Here is a 12,987-nt window from a genome sequence, read left to right on the forward strand (position 1 = left end):
ACATCCCCATCCTCAGCCGCGAGCCCCAGGCAGCTCCTCACCACCTGTCCAGCTCTGAGCCGCGGCACCCGCTCCATCCTCCGGCTCACCCCGCAGCCCGGCACGGCACGGCCGGGCTCGGAGCATCCCGGTGGCGGGACCTGCTCCTCCCTCCTCCCCTCTTCCTCCTCCCTCCCTCTCTCTCTCCTTCCCTCCCTCCCTCCCCGCGGCCTCGAGTCGCGCCAGTGATGGAGAGAGCGTCACCGTCTCCTAGCAGCGCTCCTAGCAACGCTCCTAGCAACCGGGCAACATCTGCTCCCGCTGGACCAATCCGCGCGGGGAACATCTGGGCACCCACCTCCGCGGGCTGCGGCCGGGAGGTGATGCGCTCCTCAGTGGCTGCAGGGACCCGCAGGAGCTGCCACCACCGCCACCACCACCGCCACCACCACCAGCAGCACCGTCACCACCTCCTCCAGGAGCAGCGAGGGAAGGACGGAGCAGCCCTCCCTCTGGAGCCGGGGCTCGCTGGGTGAGTGCCACTGAGCCGGAGGTGGCTGGGGACAGCGAGCTGTGGGGTTGCCCGTGGCAGCGAGGTGGTGTGGGGCTTTGTTGGTGGGATCCACTCCAAAGGGTTTAGCAGGTGGTTGTCGGCGTGGAGTAAGTTTTGCGTTTGTTTGGGAGCTCTCGTGGCTTTGCTGCAGTGTGGGAGAAGGAAGAGCTGAGAGGGAGGCTCCGCGCGTCCCGCAGTGCCACGGGCAGAGGTGCTGCTGCTCTGCCGGACTCTACAAAAGGTCATTTCGATCAGAGTCCTCTTTTCACGGTCAGAGCTGAACTCTGAAAAGTCACCATAGCTCCTCTTTCCATCGCCTGTTAATGCTGTCATCCTCTGGGATGACACAACTGTCTAAATATAGTTGTCTTATAGCTGCGAGGCACGAGTACGCACACATACGAGCTCTCCTTTCTTTTCTCCCTTGCAAGATTTAGACATGTCTAATTTCGTTCATGTGCTCAAAAAGTGTGAGTGTCTCTGGCACACACACGTAGAAGTGCAGAGTTTAGATATACACATATATCTGTGATAGTTTTTCCCCCGAGAGTGGGAGATATTCTTACTACAGCGTGCCAAATACTTCACCCAGAAGGAAAGGCATCAGCCTGGAAACTGTACTGTATGTCAGGCAAACTCTGAAATGTGCACCCTGTTAAAGAGAAATGGGAATCTGACTTTCTCCAGACCTGTACTGCTCTGCAGGCAGTGTGAGTGTGTATGAAAGAAAATTAATGCTGCTACTCAAAATAATGGCATGGTTTTAATAGTAGCCCTTTAGCTTTCCTCGGAGGTTGACAAGAATTAATGGAGAAAATAATGTGCCATTTTAAGAGGTGGTTGGGGCAGAATTAATGTTCTAGCTCCAGGAACGTCTGGATATTTAGAGGAGCAAGCTGTATTTTTGCAGCATTTGCTCTGTGAGGATTATAGCTACACCATTGAGGGACTGAAATGTTTTTTTCTTAATGTTTTATCTACTTTCCTGATGTGTGAAAGGGATTGCAGGAAACAAGGTCGAAGTTAGAGAATTGGGTGTAACATCACTTATTTATCCCTGTTACTAAGCCCTGTGGGGATGCTGAAATAGCACTTTCTCCTCCTGTGGTCCAGCTGCTCACCGTGTTTGTCCTGATTTTGCCACCTGAGCCATGTGTGTTTCTCCTTGATCCACCACGGCAGGTGACCGTTCAGCAGTGCCGTGCTGCCAGAAATGCTCGCTGAGCCCGTGCAAGGGGGAAATCTTACCAGAACTGCTGAGATTATCCCAGAAAGACCCTTGGCAGACTGACTCTGCATCCTCAGGTAACTAACAAGTTTGCAAACTTCAGCTGGTTGGGCTGAGTGAGGGGAATTTACTGGGGTTAATGTCGAAAGGGGAAAACCTGGAATTACTATTTTATTCTATTGATGAAAGCAGTGGGACTATGGGGGGCGAGGCAGGAATAGTCACTCAGCCATTAAGTCTCATGCCTTCATGCCCTCATGAGAGCTCTTCAGATGCTTGTGCCTTGTACACATGTGTGCCCAGGGAGAATCGGCAATTAGGGAGGTCTGCAGAGCAATCAGCAAACTAAAAGGCAGTTTTAAAGTGCAAAGCCAGCAGACCAGAGTACGGCTGAGGGTCCCCACCTTCCCGTAAGTCAATAAAAGGGGGCTTGCTCTAAGGCTCGATACGCTGGAAGGGCTACAGTTGATTGGCAGCCATGTGAAATCCTGGGGCTGGCATGTGTTTTCGATCCACATGCTCATCTGCCTGTGGTCTGGTAGCTTTGCATTATCAGCTGGGAATCCCACAGTGGGACCAGCTGCTTATGCTGCCCTAGGAGAGGAGAAGAGCAGCAGCAGAGCTTGTGAGACCAGGGACAGGTTTCTGCTGAGCATCCCCTAATTGGGAGTGCTCTGAAGGTTAGAGACGGGGGAGTTTATCACCGCAGTTGGACAGCAGTCGCAAGGACATGATGGTGCGTCCTGCCATGTCAAAGTCACGTCTCCCGCTGATAATAAAGGCCAGTTTCTGTGTGCCCAGAAGCCTCAGGTTTTGTATTTGAGCACGCAAGAGATGCTCAGCGATGGTCTCCGTCTCAGCCAGCTTAGCTCGCATATTGATCACTCTCCTTTACGCTGCGATAGGAACCCTGCAGGGCAGCGGCACATTTGAGTCACCACCTCCGTGCGCAGCTTGGCGGGGCTGGCTCGGCCAGCCGGCTCCTTGCTCACCCCCTGCAGATGTCTGCATCAACAACCAAACAGTATCGACTCAGACGAGCCCTTTCACTGCAGCACTGAGCAGGCAGGGAGGAATTTTCTTCCCGGGGAAAGGTAGGGGAGGTGCAGGCGCAGGCAGGTGCGGGGATGCTCCCAAGGGCTCACGTAAAAGTTCTGGGACAGGGCTGCTGTGCAGAGCCGAGGCTTGCAGACCCCTCTCTGTTGCCCGAGATGCAAAAGCACAAGCTCAGGTGTGTTTTTTCCTGGCTTTTCAACTATTTGTTAAACTCCGTGTTAGCTGCTGTCTCGGCTAGGCTGCAGCCCTGTGGAAATCGCCGGCATTAATTTATGCTGAAGCGGGGCTGCTGTCGCTGGGGTGATGCAGGAGCACAGGTGAAGTGACTTTGGTGCAATTTGCAGTTCAAATGGGAAGCTGCCGTGCTATAAATCTATTTCCAATCCAATTTAGATAAGACAGCCCTCTGTCCAAACATGCCTAACAACTCTGCGAGTACCACACACAGAGCACCATAATTGTTCCCGGAGAAATAAACAGGAACGGACACATTTTGGTCTTTTGAAGGTACAATTAAAGCTCTTGAGAAACGGTATCCGAGAGATCTAAGCCTGAGACAGAGGCGCCTATTCCCTCACTGCCGCGCGTGGGGTTTACATTCCAAACTTCCATTAGCGCTAATGGCAGCTCCAGCCGCCGTGCCCCGATGCGCTGCGCATTCCGAGCAGGCACGCACCGGCGGGGTGTAAACAGCGGGCAGCGGGAGCGGCAGCGCCCGCCTGGGGCTCCCGAGCCCCGCAGCACCGCCCGCTGGTGCGAACGGCACCGAGTCCTTGGGGAGCAGCGGAGAGCTTGCGGCTGAGCGCTGCCGGGATGCTGAACGCGCTTTCCCGACGCTCATCCAGGCTGGAAGGACAAACCTCAGGCTCAGGACTCAGCGCTGCGCTGGTTGGTCCCCGTGGGGAGATTTGGCCCCGAGCCTTGACTTGTGGTGTAGCGCTGAAAAAGACGTAATGTGATTAAGATGTATCTGTCTCTGAGCTTGAGTGAGGCAGAGGCAGTGACTCATACCACCTTGCTGGAGCTGTCAAAACACTTGGCTCGCGAGAATAGCCTTCTACACAAAAAACACTGATTCAATATGTTTATATTTAAACAAAACACTGAGGGTCTGATTCACTGCGGCATTACTACAGCCTTGGATGGCTGTAACCCCAGCCAAGCAGCTCCCAGGCACGCACAGAGCCATCGAGTGCTGACTTTCAATAAGTGTTAGAGAAAGGCTTGGTCCTTGTGAGCCTCCTGCATGGAGAGGGGTCCACGAGGGCTTTAGCATCGGTGCTGGTGTTGAGGGCACAGTGCAAGGCCACAGTTCATGCTCTTGTTTCCCTGAACCTGCAGACAGATGTGTGGGCCCCACCAGCATCCACAAAAGATGACAGTGATGAAATGGGTGGTTGTGGAACAGCAACTGCACTGAGCACAAGAGCAGACCCTGAGCTTCTCTTGAGCAGCCCTGGGATGGGCTTGTGTGCCCTCAGCTCAATTTCTCACCCTGCAGGTGTGCAGGCAGCACCCCCTCCCTCCTGGGGAGCTGAGCCACCTGTGACAGCCCGTGGGAGCTGCTGAGCTGGGGAAGGGGGTGCTCCAAGCTCTGCAGATTTGGAACTGATGGGATTTGCTAACAGATGGTGTGGTGTTGAGCAGCTTGGGGCTACTTTGCTCCTAGAGTGTAGTCTTTCATTTAAAACTGGGAACACATTTCAAGCCAAACTTGCAGCCTAGAGATGCTCTTGGTGTTTGCTTGGTCGTAGTTTCCCTTCCTTGTTCCTAAAGTTATGGGTGTTGGGGTGAGGGGATTGTGACAGCTTTGCTGTTTTAGATGATGTAAGGTCTTCAGGAATTTAAATACAGCCAACGAATCGTGTGTCCCAGGCTGGTGCTGAACATAACCCCAGGAAGAGGGTGCCAGTTGGGTGCTCAATGAACCCACTGCCAGGATGGTCATACGTGTCCCTCAGCAAAATACAATTTTTCCGTCTGCTCCTGCCAGCCAGCACCAGCCCCCAGCCCGCGGCCTGGGCAAAAACACAGCCCTCCTTCCCTCTCAGCCACAGGCTGGCAGTCCTCCTTCCCTTGTCCTGGCTCCCTGATGTGTCCAGGACCCTCTGTGTTCAGGGGATGCTGAATTTCACATTGTCACCCTCCATCTCTGGGGCGAGGGGGGGCGGAATTCCCGTGGCCTGGATCAACAAGGGAGAGTTTTGCATGGAGCTGGCAGAGCTGCAGAACTGAGCTGAGATGCTCTGCATGCTGTGGTTGTCTGTGCTGCCCCTGTACTCAGGCCGATTTTCTGCTTCCACTGCACACAGGCAGTGATAGGGCTGTGCTTCCAGCCTTTTCCCTGAAAAACACTATGGAGCATCTTTTAGCATTTAGAGGCTTGGTTTGAGGGGAAGGATCTACCTGTGTGCTGGGTTTGGCTCCTTTCCCAGCCCTGACAGCCTGGTTGGCCATGGGAATGTCACTTCATCTGTCTTTGTCACCTTTGTCTTCCTCAGGGTAGCGTGAGGAAAACTGTAATGTTCTCCCATCCTATGGTACTGGGAGATAAATGCATCTGTTGTTGTGCTCAGATAACACAGTAGTGGGGTTTCCACCTAGGAGAACATGATATCGGAGTAATTAAATATCCAGGCTGCCCAGGCTCTGGTGCAACTCAAATACTGGAATAAAACCTGCAAGCAGAGAAGGTTGCTGCATATGAATTTAAACCAGCATTTGCAGCTACTCAAAGCCAATGGGGTGGTGAAGACCAAAGCCTTGCCCTTGCCCTTGAGAGCTGAGGTGGGTGCTGGGAGCATCTCTGGTGTGTGTGATGGTCCAGGGCGACTAGAAGCCTGTAGTAGTCCTTGACAACCTTAGCAGTGTTGTCCCACTGTGAGAGCAGTAGTCCCTCTCCTGGAGAAATGCTGCTCTTCTCTGCAATCTTTGCCATGGTGGGTCCCAGAGCGGGGCTGAGGGGTCTTGACTCCATATGGGGTGTTAATTCACCAGTCAGTTTCCTGCACAAATCTGCAGCATCCTTTATGAGAAACCTCCATCCTCACGGACATGAAATTCAGTGAGAAAACATGAAAATCCTCTCATTGAGGGGATTTCCTCTTCAGCCTGTTTTTGTGGGTTTTTGGCATAGAAGAAGGAAGGAGAGCCCATTGCTCCTTCTTGCCAGTGAAGAAGAGATGCTGTCAGTCCCGGGAATGGTTGTGTGGGTATCTTACCACTCCCACCAGCAGCTAAGACTCAAAGAGCCCCTCATGCCCCATGAAAGGATCCTTCCAGCAACATGAGGTCTGTGTTCTGGCTGTGCAATGCTTCTTGGCTTTTCTACTGTATCAGGGGAGCTGTCCAGAACCAAATCCTTTATTTCCTCAGAAAACCTAAGTTTCAAATGCTCCCATAAGGAGATCTCAATTTGGGGAAGAAAATATTTCCCATAGGACCTGACTTTGAGTTATACTATGAAGTGGCTCTGGGTAGTTTCTTTCCCTGAATTGCCTTTAGATATCGATATAAAAAAATTTGGGTTTGTTTTTTTTAATTTTTAAAAGGTGCATTTAAAAGCAAGTAACAGAAATTTCTATAAAAAGGAGGATTTGAGAAGAGATGGTGCCTCCCAGAAATGCACATGGCTCCTTGTATTGTCTAGTGAATAGCTGAGCAAAGCCCAGTCCCGGCTCTCACAGGGACCCAGTGCTCACCAGGCTGAGTACCACTGGAATTATGGACCTCATTAAGATGCTGAATTAGCACCATGTCACCTTTCCAGGGAGATGGGCAAGCTCAGAGCAGGCAGCCAGGCCTGGCTGCAGGTGCCCAGAGTGCCCTGGTCCTCTGCAGGGCTCTGCTCTGGAGGAACAGACCTCCACTGGGCTCTTGTCACAGGACAAAAGCCCAACAATTCCTTCTCTTATCCCAAATGTTGAGCCTCTGTCCTCTGTGCCCTGAAAAACTGAAGCCACCCAGAGAACAAACCAACTCCATCACCCTCCCACTGAACTGGGGCTCTCCTGCTTCTCCGAGACGACACTACCATCTAGTGAATACACTCTGCATTGGTTTTCCAGGGAAGCCACGGAGCTCCGTGCATGGCGTGTGGAAAGCAAAACCCAGTCCTCGGCCAAGCGGGGCACAGGATCCCCAGTCCTGCACACAGGTGGCCCCATCCTGGTCCCTTCCACAGTGCATGGTGACCTTCTCATCTAGGGCATCTCCTGCCTGCTCTGTGGGGCTGTGGCTGGCCAGGACATCCCACTAGGACCAGGAGACCCTGCCTGCGCCCAGTGCTGTGGTGGTCACTCCAGAGAGGGGCTTGCTGTGCTGGTAAGCCTCAGTGTGGGTGTTTCAGAGACAGTTTCACATTTGCCAACCTCTCAACTGTTTTTCCAGTGGGTTGAGGGCTGCAGGTTGAGGCTGAGTGTTGTTCCTGGCTGCACTCCCACTCTGGATCCCTCCTTCCCCTGCACACCCTGGACTGTGATGTTATAGCCACCCTGGCAGCAAGCATTACTGACCTTGTTTCTCTTCTTCTTTTGTGCAGAGCTGATCTGATCGGGGCCTACCAAAGACATTAACGACGTCGAAAGTAGCTTACTTTAAGAGAAAATATGCAGAAGAAGAACATTTACATCAAGATTACCATGAGTATTGTCCAAAAGTGAGTATCTCTCTTGCTCCAGACCCCACCCTCTCCCCAGTTTCACTCCTTGATGCTAAAGACCCATCCATTTACTCCCCAGCACCTGATACTACCAGAGGACCGGACCTGTATCCTAAAACTATCTCTCCAGAAGCTCCGCTTCCTGGATGACCCCGAAGCCTATCTCCGTAGGTCTGTATTAATTAACAATCTGTTGAGGAAGATTCACCTAGAGACAGAGAGGGAGAGCTATGAATACTTTAAGGAGGCTCCGTGCTATAGGACTGCCTACTCTGACGCACGAAAACGGCTGAAGTTTATGGTGCAGGAGTGCTGTTCCCAGTCACTCTATTATGAAGAGCTGCACTCGTATCGCATCGTGCCTTACTCTGCAGAGAACGCCGTTTACGGGATGGGCTACACGGGCAGCCACTTGGAGCAAAATTCTCAGTTGCTTATTTATAAAATGAATTAAAGTAGCTGTTAGACCCACTGATGTTTGTTTCTGAATGCTTGAACTGCTTGTTGAGGTGTTGAGATGAGGCACTAATTGCAGATGTGTTTGAGATCAGAGGCGGAGGCGCCGGGAGCTGAGCGGAAGGTGCTTTGGATAATGCTCTGCAGCCCCCGCTGCTGACCCCCGGTGTGAAGCACCTTGCTGTACACACAGAGAGGTGCAATACGGAGGTTCTACCCTGCAGAGACTGTGTGCAAGGCGGTTTGTAGAAACAAAGCTGCACTTAAGTTACCTGTGTGTAGATACAGATGCTCCAAATCACTTTTGCAGTTAAATTACGCCGTCCCCGGTGCAAGGGCAGCCCCCAAGCAGTGGAGTAGTCTAACAGTGAGGAGTAAAACACAAGTTATCTGCTGTAAAGGTATAGACAGAAAGTTTCTTTGAGAATTGCTTTGACCATGAAGGAGTCAGTGCCAAAGGAATCAGTCTTTAGCTTAGGATTTTCAGAGACTGAACTCGCTTGCTACTTACAGACACTCTATACTGAGATTTGCAAGGGTTTGTGGGTTGGTTTTTTTAAAAAATAATTGCATTCACCTTTTACTTATATTATCTCTTAGCTGGTATCTACTTCGCTATTTTAATACGAACCAGAATGACTCACAGGAAAGATTGTTTCTTCAGCCATCATTGGTGTTCCCTTAACTTCATTTGCCTCTTTCCCTAGCTGTTTCCCTGATACTTCTTTGCATGCTAATTTGCTGTTTGGCCTGAGGTTCACACTGGTGCTAGGGAATAGACAGCAATTTCTTTTTATGTGGACTATAAAAGGCAGCAAATCAATGATAACTCTCATAGATAGAGAATGAATGTGTCTGACAGATGCTGGTAAGACCTCAGAGGTTCTCCTGATGGAACTGCTCAGCATTAGTAATAATGTTTCAGGTTAAGTGAAATGTCTAATTTCAATCTGGGAATTAACTTTAGAATATGTAAATATATATATTTCACAAGCTATGGCATGTGTGGGATGTTCAGCAAACGGAATGACTACCAGTGGAAAGTTTCATAGCTGCCAAAGCTACGTCATGAAAATACCAAAGAGTAACATTAAGGGAAAGATGATGCTCCAGAAATGGGGTCAGAAGCAAAGATTGCACTATAATCTGGGGGAATGTGATTAATGAGCCTGTAAATCAGCTCTTAGTGGTACACTCGCAGCTCCCCCACGGGGGACCTGCATCCCAGAACTGCTGAACAAATATACAAGATGGTTCAAAGCCTGTCAAAGTCCTACAGGTCTGTTGGCTTACAGTGAAGAAAATGGCTTTGCCTCGCTGGCTATCACCACTTTAAAGCTTTAAAGCAAAGTAAATAACAGCGCACACTCAGCTGGAGGCAGATATATATATAGATCTAAGAACCTAGGTTTTTTTTATTTTTAAAGGCTTTGCTCTTGCAGATGTGGCTGATACTATTTCTGAAGCACTATACAGTGTGAACAAATACTGTGGCTTGCCAAGAACGTGCTTTTTGTGTCAGATTCCTCCTGTCACCCTGCTCAGAGCATCCTGGTCGTGTGTGTTGCACATATCATCACAGCTTCCAGGCATGTGTTAGTGCTGGAGAAAGGGCAGAAAAGCAAGAGCAGAAAGGTGTGAAGAAAGTTAACTCTGGTATCAGTAGTTAGAAGTCAGTACAGGTTTAGGAGACAGAAGGAAGCAGTAAAATCCAGACTTTTTTTTTAAATTAAAAAAAAAGTCAGCAGTGTAATTCAAAACAAGGATAACCTGCAAACTGGTGAATATAAACATCTCAGATACTGTGGGAAGGCTGAAAAAACAGGGCAGTGCTGTTTGGGAGGTGCTGTTAGCCATGATGAATGTTCAGATTTTTGGTTTTGCTTTGAGACAAGTCATATTTACTTATCTCTTAGAAAAGGGTGTCTTTCAATCCTCAGCCAGTGCAGTTCAGCTTCAGAGCTTCCTGGTTGTGTGTGGTTTGATTCCTGCCGCCCCTGGGCTTTCACCAGCCCAAAATCATGGAGCTGATCAAGTTGCATGGTTTGAGAAATGGTTGAGAAATCTCCAGTTTGAGAAATCTCCAGTGGAAAGGGGCCATGCCCACCTCAAGAGGGGGCTGGGGGAGCCCAGGCTGCTGATCAGGTGTGTAAGACAGCCCCAGTACCATCAGTAAGAGCTGGCAGAGAAGCCCATCTGCTGTTGTGAGAGGTGCCATTATCCCCCAGGAGCTGTCCGGCCTCTGCGGCACCAGGAACGCCTCGTGCCACCCCAGGGCTGGGGGAATGGTAAAGGAAAATTGCTCCTGTCTTCTGATTTTTCAAACCATGTAATTTTCCACTCTGACGTGGTCTGATTTATGCTTTTTTTCCTCTTCATGTCTGTTTTCACCTGATTTCATAATGATCTAGCATGTATAGGAAACTCTAAAAGGCTTCTTTTCTCTCACTGACTGATTTTTTATATTCATAGGATGGTTCTGGCTTGAATAAACAAAACTTTTAACTTAAAATTAGAAATGTTACTATGAAATGAAAAAAGCTCAGTAGGATCAAAGTCTTTAACCTCACCTGAAAAAGAACATTGGCCCTGTCAGATTCACCACTGAAGAGGTTCTTTGCCTGCTGAAAGAGGCAGATACTTTCTTGCCTATTGAAAGCTTCTCTGATAAGGCATTTTGATAACTAACAGATATAACAGACAAAAATCTGCACCAGGTCACAAAACTCCTTGGGCTACCTAGGAAAGAGAATGACAATTTACTCATGTTTTTCTCATGTGTTTTTTTCTTGAACAAAACACATTGTCTCTTTTTTAAATTTTTGCTTGCTCCAGGAGCTGCTAAAATGAATTATTTCTTTCTAGAGAATAAATTGGGTTTTTTATGATTGACTTTTTGATATGGAATTGAATCAAAGGTTCACTATTCTAAACACTTTAAGTCTGCTTCAGTTTTTACTGCCTTCTGCTTTGTCCAGTGATTGGTGCTGCTAAAAAATGGATCTGAAAAATTTGACTTGAGTGCTTAAAAATAGTTTATGGGGTGATGAAGAACTACAAATGTGCAATAACATTGCAAGTGACTCCCGAAATACTTAATTTGACACCTTTTGAATTATATACTTATATTGGTTCTAACATTTAGTTGCCAAGTTACTGGGTACCAGCATTTTAATGCAGCTACATACAGTGATTTTTCTTTTTTGGGTTTGTAGCTACAGTTCAGCTCTTCTGGCTTCTGATGTGAGAATCTGTCTGTAGGTGGTCAGCTTTCAGTGAGATAGATTTATATATATATATGTTCTATTATGACTGCATTAGGAACTCCTACATATGGGCTATGTTTGCACTGGATGTAAAGAAAGTCCTTGCTTCTCTTTGACTCAGTTGCCTTGGAGATAGAATATTCATCAGAGAGAATATAGACGAGCTGGGTAACAAGGACAGACTTGGTGAGGAGAGCCAATCATTTTGAAAATGACTGGCTTAGGGCAATTAATTTTCACCTGGGAATAGCAGCACACTGGGCAGTAATTAGTGTTTCTATGAGTTGAGTTTTCTTCGTGCTGCTTTTCTGGCTGGACATGCTGGTGAAGGGTGCATGGGGCTTCATGGGAGCCACAGCGTGGGTGTGGATGGGGCCTGGTGCAGAACCCCAACACTGAGTTTGAGGAACTGAAGGTGTCCCCACCCACGGCAGGAGGGTTGGAACCAAAGGTCTTTAAGGTCTCTTCCAACTCAAACCATTCCATGATTCCATGATTCTGTGATATGAGGGCCCTGCTCCTGTAAATGCTTCAGTTATCACCCGATTTCCTCGCACAGACCCTGTCGCTGAAGCCCGAGAGGCTCCTCATGTGCTTGATGCTCAGCATGTGCATGAGCTTGTGCAGGGCTGGGGCTGCGCCCGTCGCAGACCCCCCTCGATCGCCGCGTTACCGGTGACTGCCATCACCGAGCTGCCACTTGAGCTCTTCAATACATCTCTATTGCACTGTAAATTGAACTTCTGTTTTCCAATGAATGTGTTGAGTATATGGACTACTGTGCCTTAAAGTCCCATCCTCGTATGAGCCTTTGTAAATGTTCTGTAAATCCGCAAGCCGTCTATCGCTGGTATCTCTGTGCACTCTCTACAGATCTGATTTGGTACTTGGCAGGACCTTGGGAAACCCAGCCCTGACCTCAGTTTGCCATGAACACAGAGGGGATTTGTAAATTCCCTCTTTTCTTTTTTCAGATTGCTTTCCTCTCCGGCATTCATGAAATTCTGTTTTTCTGGTTCCTGCCTTAGCTGGGCTCTGGGCCACGTGCAGCACCAGGAGCCCCCCACAGGAACTCAGAAAGTTGTAAAAAAGTTGTCTCCAGATTTTAAATGCCACCTGTAGAGCGCTCCCAGGAGGGAATCACAGCTGCATACAACAACTGTGGCAGGTGGTGTCAAGTATATCATCATATATTTGACACGATTGACAAAGCAGAGAAGGGAACACCTATTTCTATTGAAATGCATGAGCCTGCATTATGTTAAATACATGGTGATTATACACCAAGTAATTGGAACAATGCCTACTGGTTCTGTAACAAAACAAAACAACAAAAAAAGGCTTTTTAATGTTTAAAATTACCTGGGACCTGATTGAAGGTTTTTATGAAATTGTTTTCTAAAGTGAATAGTAGAAAAAATGTATATGTATTTTAAATATACGTATGATGTGCATGTTATTAATAAAGATCTATTTCTATTGAACCAGATGGACTCTTGCTGAATGTATGTTGTTTGGTTTACAAGTTAACATGTAATCCTTCTAAAGAAAGGTTTCTAACCCCATCAATCCCCTGAAAAACTTATAACCACAGATTCTTTGAGGGACCTGGATCAGAGGGTGAATCTGGGGTAACTATTCTGTCATTCACTTGTCCTGCCCTGATCTCATTGTTTGCATCCCAACTTGCCTGTAGATTTGCAAGACCCTTCTTCTTCTTCTTGTTTATCTATTTTGTTTACAAAATCTACAAGGAGCCATTTTTCTAATGATGTTCTGCAGGGTATGC

General features: G+C 48.4%; 1 long non-coding RNA gene across 1 annotated transcript; it reads left to right on the forward strand.

Moving 5' to 3' along the window:
• Positions 1 to 314: 314 nt before the first annotated feature.
• Positions 315 to 12,685, forward strand: LOC104687267. The gene is made up of 4 exons (XR_751479.4): positions 315 to 511; positions 1,715 to 1,837; positions 7,357 to 7,473; positions 7,556 to 12,685. It is a non-coding gene; the product is annotated as an uncharacterized LOC104687267 (long non-coding RNA).
• Positions 12,686 to 12,987: the final 302 nt, after the last annotated feature.

The sequence above is a fragment of the Corvus cornix genome, chromosome 5 (assembly GCF_000738735.6).
Source record: "Corvus cornix cornix isolate S_Up_H32 chromosome 5, ASM73873v5, whole genome shotgun sequence".
NCBI lineage: Eukaryota > Metazoa > Chordata > Aves > Passeriformes > Corvidae > Corvus > Corvus cornix.